Source organism: Tupaia chinensis, unplaced genomic scaffold (assembly GCF_000334495.1).
Source record: "Tupaia chinensis unplaced genomic scaffold, TupChi_1.0 Scaffold144094_1, whole genome shotgun sequence".
Classification (NCBI taxonomy): domain Eukaryota; kingdom Metazoa; phylum Chordata; class Mammalia; order Scandentia; family Tupaiidae; genus Tupaia; species Tupaia belangeri.
In genome coordinates this window covers 5,969-27,130 of record NW_006203948.1, presented here as the reverse complement: position 1 = coordinate 27,130, position 21,162 = coordinate 5,969, and the positions used below count along the sequence as shown (strand labels likewise).

At 35.1% G+C, this 21,162-nt stretch overlaps 1 non-coding gene and 1 pseudogene across 1 annotated transcript; both read right to left on the bottom strand.

The window, feature by feature from the left end:
* Positions 1-921: 921 nt before the first annotated feature.
* Positions 922-18,651, bottom strand: LOC102474368 (UDP-glucuronosyltransferase 2B31-like; annotated as a pseudogene).
* A 1,886-nt stretch (positions 18,652-20,537) lies between these two features.
* On the bottom strand, positions 20,538-20,643 carry LOC114005606 (U6 spliceosomal RNA). Its single transcript, XR_003547438.1, has one exon. It is a non-coding gene; the product is annotated as a U6 spliceosomal RNA (small nuclear RNA).
* Between the last annotated feature and the right edge of the window lie 519 nt (positions 20,644-21,162).

The following is a 21,162-nucleotide window of genomic DNA, read 5'->3' as shown; positions in this document are numbered from 1 at the left end:
TCTCATTTTTGAATCGTTTCTACAGAAAATGTTAAAACTGGAAGAGTTTGCACTAAATGGATTTTAAACTATTCTGAATATTCAAGAACCTTATTAAGAATACATGTTGATTTCTTAACATTTCTGTGTCTGTTTATGTTTTTTTCACATAAAAATTTTTTAGTTTATTAATCCTCTCATGAAAAATCCGCACAATCACCGCAGATAGTCATTGCAGAATCTTTACTCCTTCGACTTTTTGCCAGCACCAACATTGACCTTTGTAGTCCCCCTGACTTTCTTCATTCTGTTCTTGCATTCCTTTTGCTGTTTTCTTGACGTCTTTTTCTTCTCATAAAGGCCATGTCTTGCAAGTCTATGTTTGGGTTCATTTTTCTTCGCATAATCCAAAGAATTGTAAATCATGCCAAAGCCAGTTGTCTTGCCACCACCAAAATGGGTTCTGAACCCAAACACAAAGATGACATCTGGTGTGGTCTTGTACATCTTTGCTAGTTTTTCCCGAATTTCTGCCTTAGGTACTGTTGCTTTCCCAGGGTGAAGGACATCAATGACCATTTGTTTCCTCTGAAGTAGTCAGTTGGTCATGAATTTCCTGGTTCGGATAGTTACTGTGTCATTCATGATGGCGGTTTATCTGTCTGTTTATGTTTGATCATGATGAACCTTAGTTAAAAATTTTATCATTTAACACATGGATTACAATGATTAATCCCCTCACATAATTTTATTTTATCTTTGTCTAGGTGTCTCTTTCTCTTGGGATGAAATGTTCATATTTCTTAAAGATACTGGACTCTTCGAAAATAATTTGGATTTACAAAATAAATAGCGAAAGATTAAGTTGGCTGAGTCTCATCTTTCATGCACAGTAACTTCATGTCTTAGATATCCTCTTTCTTTTTCTTCTTGTTGAGTGTTTTAGCAAATTTCCACCAACAAAATTGTCACACAGTCTAACAGGAACCCGATCACATCTATATAGTGCTACTGGAACCAGGTGAAGTTGTGGGCAGCTGGATGCAGATACTTTGTTTCTTTGTGGCGTATGACAAACTCAATCCAGAAAACTGATTGATCCAGGGTCTTCATTGGCTGGTCATGTGGAATTCTTGACAACTTCATTGCATTATCTTTGTATCTGAAGGAGAAAGAAAAGATACCCTACTGAAGTAAACTAATTTTTTTAAGGATATGAAGTCCATGAAAAGTTTTTGAAAATAATTATATGAATGATGGCAGCAGGTGGCATGGTGGTTAGCACACTGAGCTCTGACATTGACGATGGTAGTTTAAGTCCTGGACCTGGTAGTTTGCTTTTTCACTTTTCTGTTCCCTCTTTCTCTCTCTGGTGAGCACATGTGCCCTATAGCAAACTAAAAAAGAAAATATAAATTAATAAATTAGTAAAACAAACATTATTTAAGTATAAAATTTATAAGAAAATTGGCATATCTGATGTGAAAAGATAAAAAAATTCACCATTAGCTTAATAATTATGGTGACGTGATACAAATATACCTGCTAATCAGATTGTGATATGGAAAGTCAGAACCGTCCAGCAAAACACCTTTCTCATGAGGCCTTTTAACTACTGATCCTTTCCTTAAATCTAGAATTGTGACAATATTAGTTTACTTGTTTATTTATTTAGACAAATTACTTTTAACTTTATTTTATTTATTTACTTATTTATTTTAATTTGACCAGAAAAGGACAGAGAGAGAGAGAGAGCGGGAGACGGCAAGTTGCCAGGTCTGCGTCTCAAACCCTAGTTGGCCATATGGAGTCCAGTGCTGTTAATCACCATGCCACTTTCTGGCCTCCAGTCTGTTTATTTTTTTGAATTATCTTTTATGTACACGTTTGTTTCTGAATTTTATCTCACGTTGTTGGTATATTCCATTGCTATATAGTATTCTGGTACATGAAAATATCACATAAATATCATAAGTGAAAACATAATTTTGGGCAATATTTGGCCATTAGCAATAGTTCTATTTTTTTTTAAGAGATTTTTGTTATAGAGCATGTGTGCTCGCTGGAGAGACAGACAGAATTAGAGAGAGAGAGAGAAAGAGAGAGAGAAAGAAAGAAAGAAGGAAAAAAAAGAAATAAATCATCCCCCAGAGGAGATGGCCATGCAGAAATCCCTTCTCTTCTACTCTTCCTTGGAATTCTGGGCATGCATGAACACAACTAGGCATGAGACAAATAATGCAATAAAAAAATGGAAAAGGCATTAGAATTCACATTTATTTAAAGAAGATATATGGATGGCCTTAAACACATGAAAAGATAAAACATTAGCCACATGAGAAATGCAAATCAATACTTCAATGAGATACTACTTTACTCTTACTAGGGTAGCTTTAATAAAAACATAGATAATGAACAGTTAGCAGTGATGTGGATAAATTACAACTCTCCTGTATTTCTGGTGGGAAAGAAAGTTTGCAACTGCTCTGGAACACAGCTTGGCAGATTTTTATAAACTTTTTACCCATATTACCCAGAAATGCCATTCCTAGTTCCTACTGACAAGAAAAATATAAAGCACTCACAAATATATCTGAAAGGTTCTCAAAAATTCATAGAAAATACTCTTTACGTAAAAAAGTATGCAAGGATTTCAAGACTTCTTTTTGTATCAGAATAAATACCTACTTTAAGTTCATTTTTACACAAACTTTTTTTTTTTTTGAGAGGTTCTTGCTATAGGGTGTGTGTGCTCATCATAAAGAGAGAGAGCGAGAGATAGAAAGTGAGAAATCACCCCCAAGAGAGGTTGGCCACACCGCAATCCCTTCTCCTCCATTCTCCTCTTGGGATCTTGGGCATGCACGCACACGTGCTTGGCATGAGTTTAAGCTGCCAGGTCTGGAACTTGAACCACGATGGGCTACATGGGAGTCCAGTGACATAGCCATTACGCTAACTGCTGGTCTCTTAAGCAAACATTATATATCAATGTTGTAATAGCTCAAATTGGAAAACCAAAACATTAATGAACAGATGAATAAATAAAATAAGTGTGGTATATCTATACTGTTGAATATTATTTAGCAATAAAGAATCAAACTACAGATACATAGATATAAATTGGATAAAACTACAAGATATTGTCTTAGTGAATAAATTAGATAATTCATTTGTATCAAAACTAGGGAGGAAAAAAATCTATAGAGACAGAAAGTAAATTGAGGGTTGTCTATGGCTAGAGAATCAAGGGAAGTGAATTCTATGCCATATGATGTTTCATTTGAGATGATGAAAAGGTCCTACAAGCATATTGTTTTGAGAGTTTCATAAAGCTATAAAAATACTGGGAACCAGCAGCTAGCGTAATGGCTATGTCGCTGGATTCCCACGTAGTCGACCGCGGTTCGTGTCCCGGACCCGGTGGCTTAAAACTCACGCCGGGCGCGTGGGCGTGTGTGCCCAAGATCCCGAGAGGAGAATGGAGGAGAAGGGATTGCGGCGTGACCATCCCCCCGGGGGGTGATTTCTCGCTTTCTGTCTCTATGTCTCTCTCTGTCTGTCTGGCGAGCGCACGTGCCCTACAGTGAAAATCTCTCCAAAAAAGAAAAAAGAAAAAAGCTATAAAAATACTAAATATATCTGCATTTAACCTTTTAATTAAGTGAATTTTAAAGTCTGTATAGTATGTATAATTATAAAATCTGTTAAGATATTGAAAATTAATAAAAACAGATTCCAGAAGAAAAGATACCCTTAATAATCATTTTAAATTAAAATATTTTATTTTAACATTTTATTTATATTAAATTCTATTCAACTTTTTTGTTCTTTTGTTTATTAAGCATATATTTATTTTTATAGTTAAAATATTGATTGAGTTAAACATTTTATCATATTTCTGTAAGTTTATCATTCTTTTCTTGTGTTGATTCAGTCATATTTAGAAATAGTGTCTTTATTAGATTTGGTTACTAAAATTCAGTTTTTCTGTGTGTGTTTAGAAATTCTTGCACTAATTGATTACCCATTAAATAATGACATTCAAATTCAAATTTGAAGTGTCTGCCTTTTTGAAATGGGTTCAGATAGGTTAAGTTATTTAAATTCATTCAAAATTGGGCAGCTTCCTCTGTTCTCACAGTTTTCCTGAGTGACACTGGCACCTTTTGTGTATGCTGGGGAGTGGCCAGCTTCTGTGGGAGGGGCTCTCCTCAGATGCCTGACTCCTGGCCCTGCTGATATAGCCCCCACCCCCCAGCTGTTGTGTCTTTGACCCTCTCTTTAGCACTTATTAATAGTAATCACGTCTGCGGTAAACATGCTCCTTTTGAACCACCTCGCTCCATTGTTGAATACTGAGGCCCATTAGTGATATCTGAACCTTCTCTACATGACACTAGTGGGATTTATCCATCCATTGGCCTTGTATGAAAGAAAAAAAAAAGAAAATTCACTCAAAATTAATCTTTTCAAAAAGTACGGATGTTATACTCACTGTTGACCAGAGACCCGATCTATAAATAGTATCTAACAAAAAGAAATGTTGTTATAATCACAAAGGGTCATTAATGACTGTCTTCAATGCATTGAGCAAATCTGTACTTGACATGGTGTTAAAGTCCACTCTAACGGCTGCTCTCTCTTGACCTTCAGGTGAACAATGTTTTGAGGTTGATGCAAAAATAAAGGAATTCCCACCATGGGGATCCCATGGTAGATGGCCTCATAGATGCCATTGGCTCCACCATGAGTTACAAAAGCTTTCGTTTTTTTGGATGACCTAGAATTGGGTAAGTTTTAGCAAAATGATTACTTACGAGTCTTAGAAGTGAGATGAGAAATACACAATATAAGGCACTAAAAGAGGCAGTATTTAGACTTCATTAAAATAACTTTGGTACTTTAGAGCAAGAAGCATGTTTGTGCTAGAGAAGGAAGGGAAGGGTATGGGAAAGTGATGGTGTGTGACTTTAAACTTGAGTAATGAACGTAACATTGCTGTCTCTAGTCTATAGCATTGCCCACTGCATTTTTTCCTTTAAATCTTTAAATTATTCATGCATTTATTATTATTATTATTATTTAAGTTTGCTAGAGGTAATGTGTGTTCATCAGAGAGAGACAGAGAGAATGAGAGATGGCAAGAGAGAAATCTAGTCACCTGATCTGGGACTCAAATAGTGGTTGGCTTTGTGGGAATTCAGCACCTTAACTATCATACTATCTCTTGGAACTATTTTCTGTATTTCTATGTGCTCAAGTCTCTCAATTTCTCCATAGAGTATAGGTACTTGGAATGGAATGGAGTGAGTGGGCACTCACTGAGTTTTTCTTTCACAGCCTGGTTATTTCAGTAAGCATAGGAGTAGGGACACAGGATGAGATCAGGAGAAAAAAGCATTTAATAGAGAAATGCAAAGACAGAGTACATAGAATTGTATATATTTATACATATATCTATATATGTATGTATATATTTATATAATGTGATGTTCTTTGTTAAAAGTGATGAATATGTAATTATCCTTGATTTATTATCACATACTCCATGCATACTTTGAAAGTCTACATTGTACCTCAGTAAGATGTACAACAATTAAATCTAAATGAGAAATTATAAAATAAAATACAAAAAAAAATAAGAAAAGATTTTCAGGTAGGAAAAATGAAAGAGAACATGATAAATGATGTGGCATGAGGGCCAGCAGGTGGTATGATGATTAAGGTGCTGGATTCCAAAATGCATGACTGAAGTTTGAGTACTGAACCCAGCAACTTGAAAACCACATTGGCTACGTGTGCATGCATGCCCAAAATCCCAAGAGGAGAAGGGACTGTGGTGTGTTGTCATCACTTGAAGGAGTGATTTCTCACTTTCTGTCTTTCTCTCTCTCCTTTTCTCTCTCCAGTGAGCATTCACATCTATGTCAAAAACCTAAAATGAATGAATAAATAAATAAATTAAATTAAATAAAGAACATGTCCTAAAAAGAAGAAATAATTAAGTCTAGGGAGCATGTTAGATCATAATCTCATAAGTAATGGTAAAGTCACTGAGCCTGTGTGAGGTGTCCAGGGCAGCAGAGGTGACGTGGTGGTGGTACTGGTATTAGAAAAAGGAAAAACTACACTTTAGCATGAAATGTGTTATTGCTTCATGACAAATCTGTGTAGTTTTTTCCTGTAGAAAATGCAGAGTCATTGGCAAGAAAGGCCAGTTGTTACTCTTTCAAGAGGTTAAAGGAGAGATATAAGTTTGTAGACACAGGAGACAAAGACAATGAAGAAAACTATTTTTAAACTGCCTTTCTGAGGTAATTAAGTTATAGTAAAGATACTTTGATTCTGGCCACAAAGAATGTGACTGTGCACAATAAAACAGCAATTATTATAGTTTATTCTTTTCACTCCTACCACTGGAAAATAGTATCAAATTTATTTAGTTAAGTTTTAAAATAAATGTTCCCAAATTTTGATTCCTGTTGAACTATCATTTTATTGACTGTTACACATATTTTTAGTATTCTCCAATCTTACCAAGAAGGTCATTCTGGGGAATCCACTCGTATAGCTGAGTGTTGGCTCCTAAAGTAGCTGGTTTCTTGCCATTAAATCTCCATACAACCTGTTAGGAAAAGAAAAGACTCTATTTCATGAATCAAAATGGGAAATTTAAAGTGTGTTTGAGTTCTAAAGCACACCCACATGACAAATAAGAATACTGTAATATTGTATTTTATACAGTGAGGACAATGAAAGACTGAGATAAACAGACTATCCACATTTCAAGTATTTGTTTTTATAATTAATTATGTAAGGCCATCTCGATAGTCACACATGGTAGCTTAGACAAATGCTATGATCGATGACAAATCCAGGTTTATAAAACATTGTAATTCAGTTTCGATAATTGTACTGTATAGTATATTACAGATGTTATACACATTATTTTAGGTATTTTGCATTTACTTTTATCTTCTAATTTTAATATTTTAATCTTTTGAGTAATATGAGGAATTTGTAAATATCTATTTGTTCCTTAAGTCATTTTTGTGTTTTGTTTTGTTTTTGACAGAAGGTGCCTGTGCATGCCGAGGATAGGAGATGAGAGAGAGAAAGGGAGAGAATCACTCCCCGGTGGGTCATGGTCTTGCTGAAATCCCTCTCCTTCATTCCTCCATTGTGACTTGGTAGGGATTTAGGTATGAACCCACAAGTTGCTAAACTGAGATTCAAACCACACTTAACCATTTGGGATTCAACTCCCTTTACTGGCAGGGTACAACCTTGGTCTTAAGTTATTACAAAATAACTTCAATATATAAGAAAGCAAAACTATGCTATCAGCTACTTGTGAAAAATAAGTAAATTCTATCTAAGATAGAAAGAAAAAAGTATAGGTTGCAATATTTGAAATGAATCTACCACTAATGCTAGATTGGTCCTTTAAGTGTTGAAAGGTAAAGCCTGTTGGCAATTCTTAAAAAAACATGTCTACTGGTTGGTTCAGGTGGCATGGTTACTGAAGTGCTGGACTCTCACATGTTCAACAACGGTTCGAGTCTCTGATCTGGTGGTTTGAAACTCATGCTGGGTGTTTGTGTATGCAAGCCCAAGATCCCCCAGAAGAGAAAGTATAAGAGGGGATTTCAGGATGGCTATCTCCCTGGGGGGATAATTTCTCACTTTCCCTCATACTATCTCTGTCTCTCTGGTGAGTGTACACACTGTATGGCAAAAACCTAAAAAAAAAATTTTTTTTTTTACATAAGTAAATAAATAAAGCCTGTTGAAAAATCCAAAATCCAAATTGTGATGTTGCTAACTTTGTTCAGTTGTCTAATAAAACCTTAGTAATGAACTACCAGGCCTTGACAGCAGTTATTGACAATAATAATTTCTTCAACAGACCCAAGCCGCTTTCATGCCCAGGATCAAATAACATCCTGATTTTGGAATTCACAAGCAAGCTTTATCAATGGGTGTATAACTTGCAAGTAATCGATATAATTGGCTCTCTGAGAGTGTTAAAGTAATGTTGGGTTCTCAGGCAAACATTTGTTTTGGTTATTTGGAGAAAGTTGTATCAAATATGAAACTACAAATAATCCATAAAATATGCAAATAGTGAAGTATATTTTTACATATTAGAAAAATAAGTTTCTATTACTTTTTTTTTTTTTAAGAGATTTTGTGCTATAGGGTGTGTGCGTTCACCAGAAAGAGAGAGACAGAGAGTCAGAAAGCGAGAAATCACCCCTCGGGGGGATGGCCACACTGCAATTCCTTCTCCTCCATTCTCCTCTTGGGATCTTGAGCATGCATGCACATGTGCCTGTGGTGAGTTTAAGCCACCTGGTCCAGGACTCGAGCTGTGGTCAACTACATGAGAGTCCAGCAACATTGACATTATGCCAACTGTTGGTCCCAGTGTCCATTACATTTTACAGAGTTGGGAACTTCTGAGTCTTTTCTTGTCCCAGACTTGCATTTGCTTGGATCCTCTATTCCCTTTTCCCTCAGTCATGAGGAGTGATTAATCTAAAAAGTAAGTAGCAGAGTTCTTTTGGGGCTGCATTTTTTATGCATAGGGTCCATCTTCACCCTTTCTCTTACATCTGGCTACCTCATACAGTGGCAGACTCTGTTGAACTGGGTCCTGCCAACTTCTGACTTTTTTAGTTTTCTGAATCAGATCCTTTACAGTGATAACTGACTCATGCAGTAGCTGTCCACCACCGAGACCCTTTATCTTACCTTTTGTGGGATCTGGGCAAGAGCTGATGTAATCACATTGGCCCTGTCTTCTGTCATGTTACTGACCATTGACCCCAGAGAAAACACCACAATAGCATTTTCTCCAGAGCTCTGGACAAAGTCTTCTATTTCCTACAAAGAAAATATTTCCTCCATCACAAAAAAAAGCAACCAGCAGCACAAATCCTAATGAAGGAATTGGTAAAAAGTATTTAAAGAGAGAATATCAGGGCATATAAGGAATTTTTGGATTGAGAGGCTTTTTTTTTTTTTTTTGAGAGATTTTTGCTATATAGAGTGCATGCTCACCAGAGAGATACAGAAAGACAATGAGAAATCATCATCCAGGAGGGAAGGCCACATCCCTTCTCCTCTCAGTGCATGGGGGTTTTATTTCAGGATTCTGGGCATATACAAACACATACATGGTGTGACTCTCAATCCATGAGTCTAGGACTTGAACCATAGTAAACCATGTGGGAGTCCAGGGCCTCTACCACTACGCCACCTGCTGGCCCCATGACAGGTGTTTTTTTTTTTATTTTCACCTAAAACAATCGGATTTAATAAAAAGTATGCATATATATACATATCCTTTGCATAATTTACAATAAAGAAACAAACAGATCCAAAATTCATGTTTCATTCATGTTTCCCCAATTTACATAATAAAGTGAATTGTATACAGTTGTTTCCATATATTGACAGGTGTTTTTTAACTGACCAAATCAGTCAGGTTTTTGGTAAAGAGATATATGAGATAGTTGTCCTCTATTAGACATATTTGTATAAATATGTAAGTAGGAAAGAAATGAAATAGAGAGGAATTGTTAGGGACAATGATGTTAGAAATAATTATTTCCAAATTTTTAATTTGTAATGTTATTAATTACTAATATAGATTTTTAGAAGCAGATAACACAGGTAGTTTTAAATATACCTTAATTCTCTATGACTAGGGTTCTACTAAATACCTGCATTTATACTAGAAAAAGAACTGGACAATTATTTTAGTTTGAAACCTTTAGTATTTTTCTTTCCTAACTCTGAGCATTGAGGAAAAGTTACTTACAGCTGAAGTGATTTAATACCTATATTTTCTCAAAATGTAATCCTCATAATCCACCTTTTTTTTTCAGAATTCACCCAAACTTTTCTCCTAAAATAGCCCTTAAAATTTAGCTGGAGTATAAGAATCAGTAACATTCTGGAGTCTGGTATTATGGTTTTGAATTTCCAGAAATAGTCCTGAGAGCTCCATTTATATACTGAATGATGCACATAGAGTTAAATAACTGTACAATCATACTCCTGGATTCATTTATATGTGACTCCATTTATCCTGATATTGCACCATCAAATTACTGTCCCAGTAGAAAGTGCTGTAGTATTGCAGGTGGCGGGAGACCCTCATCATGCCCAGTTCTTGTTCCACAGAGAGCGTTGCACCAACAGGAAGAGGTCCTCCGGGGCAATCTCAGTGGAGATCTGCTCACCCACTCGCTCAACTCAATTCACAATATATAAAATTCCTGGTAAGAAATGTTTGATTGAAATTGTTTAAGAATTATTCTACCTGTGCTTCCAAAACTTCATCAATTTTTAAAATTAATACTTTCCATACAGAGTAATTTAGGACCGCTCAATGTAGTCTCCCATCAAAAAAGAAACATCTAATCTGTTTTCCGAATATCTTGTCAAACTGTATACACATCTATTTTATCACTACTGCTGTTCTTTTCTCTCTGTAAAATAATTACTACATCTTCACATTCAAAAAGCCACTTTCTCAAACTCATCATTGTGATAATTTTTTTTTTTTTCCAAATCTTGCTTTCATGTTCAATGGTAATACAAATGCCTTGCAAATCTGAAAGCCATGTGGCCCATGGCAGGTTTGGATCCCTGGGTCAGTTTGAAAATATGTTGTGGTGCACATAGGCATCCATGGTACTGAAGAGCTGGGGAAAAGGATTGTGTGATGAGACCCTGTCCATGGTGTGCCTCTCTATCTCTGTGGCGTACTTAACATGCTCTCTTTCATAAAACAAAAACAAAGCAAAAATTTTTTCAGAAAAAAGAAATTTCAAGAGTATAAATTTTTTAAAGAATTTTTATCTAACCCCATTGATTTTAAATTGACCAGAGTGAGAGAGAGAGAGAAAGCAAGCTGCCAGGTCCAGGACTTGAACCACTGTTGGCCATGTGGGAATTTAGCACCCCCAACCACCATGCCACTTGCCTCCCCCTCACGAGTATAATTTTGATGAAATAAATTTTAATGTAAGGAACACTGTACTATACCCAGAAGTCACCTGGAACATGCAGGTAGGTATTTTTTTTGTGATTCCAGAGACCTGTAGCAACATGTAAAGTAACTTGTATTCAAAGTTTTGTCTAAATAGCTTACCACTTAAAGCTTCCTTCATCCATGCTGAAGGAAATCTTTCTATGTGGTATTATACTAATACAACCATTTTTTATGTATTAATCATTGACATGGATTGCTCATTGTCATTCTGTAAGATATCAGCTGCTCTTCCTATTGTAAGTATTTTGATTAAATAATAAAATAAATAAAATGTGAAAAAAAAGAAGCATGAAAAGCAACCGTAGATATGAGAGACAGTATGGGAGGAAGGTGGGATATGGAAGAGGGTGAGAGGGAGGGAATCAAGGGGGGATGGGGAGAAGCAAAATCTATAAGAAACAAAAAATGGAAAATTATCTATTGTCGATAACATGTATGGTAATATCCTTGAGTGAGTCAATAAACAGTGTATTTTCAAAGGGAAAACTAATTGTTGAGTGTTGTAATGCTGTACGGTGAATAAAGGTAAAATAAAAAATTTAAAATTAAAAAAATAAATACTAAAAACAAAAAAGAGAAAAAAGAAAGGAAATAGAAATAATTTTTTTTTTTTTTTTTTGAGAGATTTTTGCTATATAGAGTGCATGCTCACCAGAGAGATACAGAAAGACAATGAGAAATCATCATCCAGGAGGGAAGGCCACATCCCTTCTCCTCTCAGTGCATGGGGGTTTTATTTCAGGATTCTGGGCATATACAAACACATACATGGTGTGACTCTCAATCCATGAGTCTAGGACTTGAACCATAGTAAACCATGTGGGAGTCCAGGGCCTCTACCACTACGCCACCTGCTGGCCCCATGACAGGTGTTTTTTTTTTTATTTTCACCTAAAACAATCGGATTTAATAAAAAGTATGCATATATATACATATCCTTTGCATAATTTACAATAAAGAAACAAACAGATCTAAAATTCATGTTTCCCCAATTTACATAATAAAGTGAATTGTATACAGTTGTTTCCATATATTGACAGGTGTTTTTTAACTGACCAAATCAGTCAGGTTTTTGGTAAAGAGATATATGAGATAGTTGTCCTCTATTAGACATATTTGTATAAATATGTAAGTAGGAAAGAAATGAAATAGAGAGGAATTGTTAGGGACAATGATGTTAGAAATAATTATTTCCAAATTTTTAATTTGTAATGTTATTAATTACTAATATAGATTTTTAGAAGCAGATAACACAGGTAGTTTTAAATATACCTTAATTCTCTATGACTAGGGTTCTACTAAATACCTGCATTTATACTAGAAAAAGAACTGGACAATTATTTTAGTTTGAAACCTTTAGTATTTTTCTTTCCTAACTCTGAGCATTGAGGAAAAGTTACTTACAGCTGAAGTGATTTAATACCTATATTTTCTCAAAATGTAATCCTCATAATCCACCTTTTTTTTTCAGAATTCACCCAAACTTTTCTCCTAAAATAGCCCTTAAAATTTAGCTGGAGTATAAGAATCAGTAACATTCTGGAGTCTGGTATTATGGTTTTGAATTTCCAGAAATAGTCCTGAGAGCTCCATTTATATACTGAATGATGCACATAGAGTTAAATAACTGTACAATCATACTCCTGGATTCATTTATATGTGACTCCATTTATCCTGATATTGCACCATCAAATTACTGTCCCAGTAGAAAGTGCTGTAGTATTGCAGGTGGCGGGAGACCCTCATCATGCCCAGTTCTTGTTCCACAGAGAGCGTTGCACCAACAGGAAGAGGTCCTCCGGGGCAATCTCAGTGGAGATCTGCTCACCCACTCGCTCAACTCAATTCACAATATATAAAATTCCTGGTAAGAAATGTTTGATTGAAATTGTTTAAGAATTATTCTACCTGTGCTTCCAAAACTTCATCAATTTTTAAAATTAATACTTTCCATACAGAGTAATTTAGGACCGCTCAATGTAGTCTCCCATCAAAAAAGAAACATCTAATCTGTTTTCCGAATATCTTGTCAAACTGTATACACATCTATTTTATCACTACTGCTGTTCTTTTCTCTCTGTAAAATAATTACTACATCTTCACATTCAAAAAGCCACTTTCTCAAACTCATCATTGTGATAATTTTTTTTTTTTTCCAAATCTTGCTTTCATGTTCAATGGTAATACAAATGCCTTGCAAATCTGAAAGCCATGTGGCCCATGGCAGGTTTGGATCCCTGGGTCAGTTTGAAAATATGTTGTGGTGCACATAGGCATCCATGGTACTGAAGAGCTGGGGAAAAGGATTGTGTGATGAGACCCTGTCCATGGTGTGCCTCTCTATCTCTGTGGCGTACTTAACATGCTCTCTTTCATAAAACAAAAACAAAACAAAAATTTTTTCAGAAAAAAGAAATTTCAAGAGTATAAATTTTTTAAAGAATTTTTATCTAACCCCATTGATTTTAAATTGACCAGAGTGAGAGAGAGAGAGAAAGCAAGCTGCCAGGTCCAGGACTTGAACCACTGTTGGCCATGTGGGAATTTAGCACCCCCAACCACCATGCCACTTGCCTCCCCCTCACGAGTATAATTTTGATGAAATAAATTTTAATGTAAGGAACACTGTACTATACCCAGAAGTCACCTGGAACATGCAGGTAGGTATTTTTTTTGTGATTCCAGAGACCTGTAGCAACATGTAAAGTAACTTGTATTCAAAGTTTTGTCTAAATAGCTTACCACTTAAAGCTTCCTTCATCCATGCTGAAGGAAATCTTTCTATGTGGTATTATACTAATACAACCATTTTTTATGTATTAATCATTGACATGGATTGCTCATTGTCATTCTGTAAGATATCAGCTGCTCTTCCTATTGTAAGTATTTTGATTAAATAATAAAATAAATAAAATGTGAAAAAAAAGAAGCATGAAAAGCAACCGTAGATATGAGAGACAGTATGGGAGGAAGGTGGGATATGGAAGAGGGTGAGAGGGAGGGAATCAAGGGGGGATGGGGAGAAGCAAAATCTATAAGAAACAAAAAATGGAAAATTATCTATTGTCGATAACATGTATGGTAATATCCTTGAGTGAGTCAATAAACAGTGTATTTTCAAAGGGAAAACTAATTGTTGAGTGTTGTAATGCTGTACGGTGAATAAAGGTAAAATAAAAAATTTAAAATTAAAAAAATAAATACTAAAAACAAAAAAGAGAAAAAAGAAAGGAAATAGAAATAATTTATTGTAAGAATGTTTGTAAAAGTATTTTAAAAACTATAGAAAATAAAATAAGATTTAAACATTATCTCGATATACAGACTTTCCTTGTTTGAAGTTTATATACTTTTATTCACATCTTTATTATGTACATTTAATTAGATGTATGTATGTGATACATATTTAAAAATTATAATACTAATGTGTGTACCTTATCAATCTATATGATATTAGCAATTTTATGCATTGATCATTTTGCTTCTCAATTTCCAATTAAAGTTGTAAAACTGACTTAATGTAGTTAAACATTCTTTGATAAAATGATTACAATGAGGTTATATGCACATAATATAGGTTTTAAAACATCCTTCTTATAAGATATCTATATTTCTTTCACAAATAACTGTTCCAAATATTGATTCTGTTCACATAATTAATTATTCTCTCTGTGTAGTTTAATTTTTTTATAATAGAAAGCTAATGGTTCTAAGTGCTTTTAAGAATACTAATGAATATGGCCTTTTGACATTTTGTCTAATGCCTTATTTCTGTTAAACATTATAGAAATGATCTGGCAATCTAATGATTTATGGAGAGGCAGGCAATTTGGGGTGACAAATATTTTACTAATGAAGAATAAGAGGACAGCATCCCAATATTGACCTGGGTTCAAATCTGAGCTTCTCTAACATGTTAACAATAGCACATATTGCTAATCACAGCCTTGCACTGCTACTCGTCCTTCTCCTTCTCCTCCCTGTCCTCTGCTTCTCCATCTCCTCCTGACTCTGCCACTGTCCCTTATTGTGAAGGAGTCATCTTTCAAGAATAGAGGTTAATTGCTTAATACTTCCACTAATTGTACCCCAGTATTGTACTTTGTGAAAAAGTACCATACTTTTGTTCTGCTATATGGTCAAAAAGATTTGCATTCAAAATGAAAGTGAAGTTTTAAGGGTTTAATAAGGTCTCTGAGTTATATTGCTGCCAATAAGAAGGTAATAAAAATAACCACTTAAGATATCTTACAAAAGTGCAATAAGAATGTTAGCTATTTCCTTGCATCTTAAAAATATGATGTTAAGTTCAATGTTGTATGATGAACACAAGTGATATTAAGTCATAGTTTAGAATTTTGTGCTCCTTTATAAGGCACAGCATTCTATAGACGAACAGAATTCTTTGAGATTATATAGTAAGTGCAGTTGTCAGCTACAAGTTGTAGAATTATTTGCTCTTAATTGTACATGCTCGTGTACATTTTTCTCCGTGCTTATTCTGTCAGTCAGCTAGGATATCAATTCCTATGTTCCTCAAGGGAGCAACTGTGAGGAGCAATTCTGTCAATTTGGACTAATGCAGAGAACACCTGATAAAGTAAATGATCACATTTATGCTCCACAGTCTAGAAACCTGGCCCTCAAGTGTGAAATGGTTTAAAAACTAGAATAAAAGCAAGTACACATTAAAATGACTGCAAATATAGTTGGAATAATTATTTATATTGTCTTTCTATTAATGAGGAGTGCTTTTCCCTTTTAGCTAGGCTACTGGTGAAGAGTTTCAGCCCTTGCAATGAAATTGTACCATTTCAACTTGCTCATTTGATTGTCAAAACGCATGTGTCTGTTTTTAACAACACACAACCTTGCTTGAGAATAGTGTTGAATCATAGGAAAACAAGTTTATATTAGTTGAGGAATTACATGTAAAGTGGCACATTTCAGTGAAAAATATCAATAATGGAAACAAAACAGCAATGATGTCAATAGTGGGTATTACTCTGGATCACTGCATTTGTGCCTGAGATATTTTAATTGTTTTATTTGTATTTACTTTTTCCTACCAGAACATATTGTGAGACTGGACTACCGTGATATGAGTCAGTGTGGTCACATCTATGAACCTTCTAGTTTAGTTTTGTATCATCAGTTGCCGAACTCTCACAAGAATGTCCTAAATGGTTCCTTTTTCCATAGTCTTATTACTCTACAGTTCCATTCAGTGATTACATCCTGAGATTTTTTTTTTTTAGAAACAAACAAACAAACAAACCTGATTACATCTCTTTGTCTAACTTTTTTTTCAAAATTTTCACAATTTCCATAATAGTTTTTTCAAAGCTGTAACAATTATATTACCTGGTTCCAACTTTACAGTCCAGCATCCCATATCTGTTTCTTTTGTCTCTTTCTGTTAAATTAAACTTGAAGTTTTGGGAACAGTCCTTACTCTGCTTCTCTGTTTGTGTATTTCTCTCCCCCTCAATCCCTTCACCTATTCCTGCATATCATTCAGGTCTTAATTATCAATGACCCAAGGTATATTCTCTGATTCCTGTCGAATGACTTCTTGTTTTTTTGTCTCTCTTTATGCTAACACATTTCACACAGGTATTACTAATTTATACTCTATCCAGTAGTAAGTAAAGTGTGGAGTGTGGAAGCAATTGTGTCAACTTTGAGTCTCTGATTGTCCATCACTTATTTCTTGAGTGTGCTACATGTTTTATAAACATTCTAGATGTTTTCTAGCACATTCAACATCTCTGAATGATTCTCTCATATATTTTGAATAAAGAAGGCATTAATTTTACTGCACTTATCCTCAATATTGCTCAGGCATCCTACTTTATTCCATATTGATAAAGAAACGTGGTTACATGGGATGGTATCAAAATATATGAGTTTTGTGGCTAGCCCATAGCATAGCAGTTAAAGTGGACAGTTCTCACGTGGCAAAATGGGTGGGTGGAGTCATGAAACAGGGCTGGACATGTGTGTACATGCATGTCCAGAATCATAAAAAGAGTGTAAATAAGGAGAAGAGTTGAGGTGTGACCAATTCCCATGGGGTGTGCTTTCTCACTTTCCTTTATCTCTATCTCTGTTACTCTCTAGCATGTGAAAATACCTTCTGGAAAAGAAAGAAGAAGTATATGAGTTTCTAATTGATCAACCAATTTACTAGACTTCCCGTATCTTGCTTACTGTGAGTCCCACACTCTGGATGGAGAATGCAGAGTCATTGTCACTGAGAATGCAAGGTAAACAAAACAAAACAAACTGGAATATATTTACCTTAGGCAGGGCTTTGGCAGGTTTGCAGTGGAGCCCTCCAACCAAATCATAATTGGGTAAGAGTGAGCGAGGAAATTCAAGATCCCAGTAGGTTCGAATAAGCCATATGTCAGCTTTCCTGATGGTCTCCAATAATGTAGTGGGTCTTCCTGAAGGGAGGAAAAGAACAAAATAGAGGAAATGAAAGACCCTTCATAGGTGTATTCTAGGTAATTTTTGGAAATGTGTTGTAATAAAATAACCAAGGTTTCAAAGGGTTTGTGTTTTGGAACCAGCAAGTGATGTGTTGGTTAAGGTCCTGGACTCACACATGGTAGACTGTGGTTTGAATCCTGGACCTGGTAGCTTGAAAATCACTCCATAAGTGTGTGTGCATGCCCAAAATCCTGAGAGGAAAATGGAGGAGAAGGGATTGCAGCTTGTACATTTCCTATAGAAGGTGATTTCTCACTTTACCTCTCTATATCTCTCTCTGTCTGTGGCCAGAGTATGTTCCCTATGGCAAAAACCTTGAATAAAAATTGTTTGTGTTTTGATAAAAATAATGTGTACACATACATTTATGCATAATATAATTAAAATGTCTTATGTGTAAATAAATATGTCAGAAGTCTTTATTCTAATGTCACTCTAGAATATTTATCATCATTAATAATATTTTGAAGATGTGTTCATTTAATTTTATTCATTATTATTATTTTTTAAATTTGTTGTAGGGCATGTGCACTCACTAGACAGAGACAGGGACCAAAAGACAGAGAGAGAAATTGAGAAAGCAAGCTGCCCAGATTAAACTAAAAAATTTGTTGAGGTCCACAATCAAGTAATCCTACCAAATACCCTTAAAATAACTTTCTAAGAAGTATTCAATCTAATAGCTACAATTTATCATGTTAGTCCTTTGATGCTAATACTGCCAATGAAATAATGAGATTTTTAGAGTATGGTTGAATTTTTTATATTTACTACTACTTTTGGTTCATGTTTAGATTTAACAATATTAATTTTTAAAATACATATTTGCAAGTGGCAAGTGGAAGATATTCATTAGTAATTAACATAAAGATTCTTATTGGGATTGACAAGATTGGAAGCTGAAGATGTCAGAACTGTCACCTCATGACTCCTCTGGGTAAATTCATCCAGCATTGTCTTCATATTAATCCAATGGCTGTATTCTGTTGGACAAACCAACACCTTCCCACAGCTTCCGAAGCTAAAGCAACAAGTCAGCTTTAGCAGCAGAAGGGTTGATGTCCATCTCATGGCCATCTTGGTAAAATACAATGCTATTTTCCAAGTCAGTGTTTTGTCATTACTCATGCTTATATGCAAAGATAATTCAACCAGGTAGTTAAAATGTAACTCGCAAGCTTTAAAGAAAATATATAAAGAGTCTGAGCATGTGGTTGGAAAGTGAAAAAACCAAAGTTAGATGACCTCTCTTTTCATACATGTTTAGTACCTAAACTTTAATAACTGTTATCATTTAGCTAAGATTGGATGAGTATGTACAAGTCACCTGTCTTTTATAGAATATTTCAGAATAATGTCTAAAACAGTAGGAAGAAGTAGTAAGAGGCTCTTTTGTATGTAGTGTTCTTGACACAAAAGTAGAAATAAAATAATTATATAGTTGAATCACCATTTCTTAGACATTACAATTCAAGATTTTTTTTTGTGTGTGAAAACCCTAACAGATAATTTACTTACTATACAATTTATAAATTTTAAATGTATGGTTCAATGTTTTGTATTATATCCACAGAATCATAAAATCACTATAATAATCAATTTTAGAATAGTTTCATCTTCCAAAAGAAATACAGTATTTTCCTAGTTAGCCTTCAAGTACACCCCACCCAATTTCTGCATTTCCAGTGTCCTAAGGAAACACTGATCTATTGTCTTTATAAATTTGCCTACTCTAGGGGACCAGCAGTTGGTGTAATGGCTATGTTGCTGGACTCACATGCAGTCGACTGCGGTTCGAGTCCTGGACCCGGTGGCTTAAACTCATGCTGGGTGTGTGTCAGGATCCTGAGAGGAGAATGGAGGAGTAGGGATTGCTGTGTGGCCACCCCCCAGGGGGTGATTTCTCATTTTCTGTCTCTCTGTCTCTCTCTATCTTTTGAGTGCATGTGGCCTCTGGCAAAAACCTCTCTTAAGAAAAAAATTTGCTTACTCTAAATATTTTATACAAGTGGAATTATACAGTAGATGGTATTTTAGTATTTCATACTATTGCAAATATTTATCCATATTATTTTTATGTATGAGGACTTCATTTATTTCTTTTTTCAAATAATGATCCACAGCATGAATATGTTACATTTTGTTTACCTTTTCATGAACTTTTTCCCCAGTGTTGAACTATCATAAACAATGTTCCTTATTAACATTCATGTATAAGTCTTGTGTGGACATATTTATATTTCTCTTCCATATATTCCTGAGACTTAAAATTGCATTGTCATATGGTGGTTGTATATTAACCTTGAGAAATTTCCAACTGTTTCCAAACTGGTTACCTCATTTTTCATTCCTACTAGCAATGTTTGAGGGTTATAGTTTCGCCACTTTTTCTGGCAACATTTGATATTTGCCTTTTTTTAAAATTTGCGAAAGAATGTGTGTGCTCACCAGAGAGATGAGAGAGAGAGATAGACAGAAAACAAGAACACACCGTCATGGGGAGTTGTTTGTCTCAATCCCTTCTATGCCATTTCTCACTCTTTTCAGGATCTTGTGCATAAGGCACACATGCTCGACGTGTTTGTTAAGGTGTTGGGGGCAGGACTTGAACTGTGCACTTGGCCATGTGGAACCAGCTCCAGGTTGGTTGACTCACCATTTGCCTTTTGATTATTGCCATATTTGTCAGCATGAAGTGGTATATCACTGTGGTTTGTATTTGTATGATGCCTGACGATGCTGTGCATTTTTGTTCAAGCTAATTAGTCATTTGTATATATTTTTTGTAGAAATGTCTATCTATATCTCCTGCCTATTTTTTTTATTTCAATAGGTATTTACATAAGTAACACATGTCCAGAACAAATAATTTTTAAATGATCTTTTTCAGGCTTTACCAGCTTCATAAAAATACATTAAGGACAAATGTATCCACAATTTCAACCCCATTACTTCTTTGCCCAGTCTACTCTCTTTTCTCCCCCTCCCCATAAATATGGGATACTTCAGAATTTGCGTGTCTTCCTTGTGCAAAGGCCATGCTAATCTTCTCCATATAATTCCAATTTTAGTATATGTGCTGCATAATCGAGCACTCCCCTTCCTATTTAAAAAGATGTTTTGCTCTAGGGTTCATGACTTGCCAGAGAGAAACAGAAACAGAGAGGGGAGAGGGAGAAAGCACTCCCTAGGGGGCAATGTAACACATGTCTTGTCTTCCATTTCTTCATCCTGTCTCAATTCTGGGCACGCATGCACATGCACCTGCTGTGTTCTTCAAGGTACCGGGTCCAACACTCCAACTACATGGTCTCAGTCACTGGAGATCTGGATGCCTTAACCCCAAACAGGGTCCCTTTGCCTATTTAAAAAAAATATTTTATTTAACTTTATTTTTGTTATTTATTTATTTTAATTTTACCAGAGAGGGACAGAGAGAGATAGAGAGAGAAAGAAATTGAGAAAGCAAGCCTCCATGTTTGGGACTCAAAATGCATTTGGCCATGTGGGTAGTCCAGCGCCTTTAACCACCATGCCTCCTCCCTGCCTTCCCCACCCCGTGCCTATTTTACTTGAGTTATTTGTCTTTATAGTAAAAGTTATACATATATATA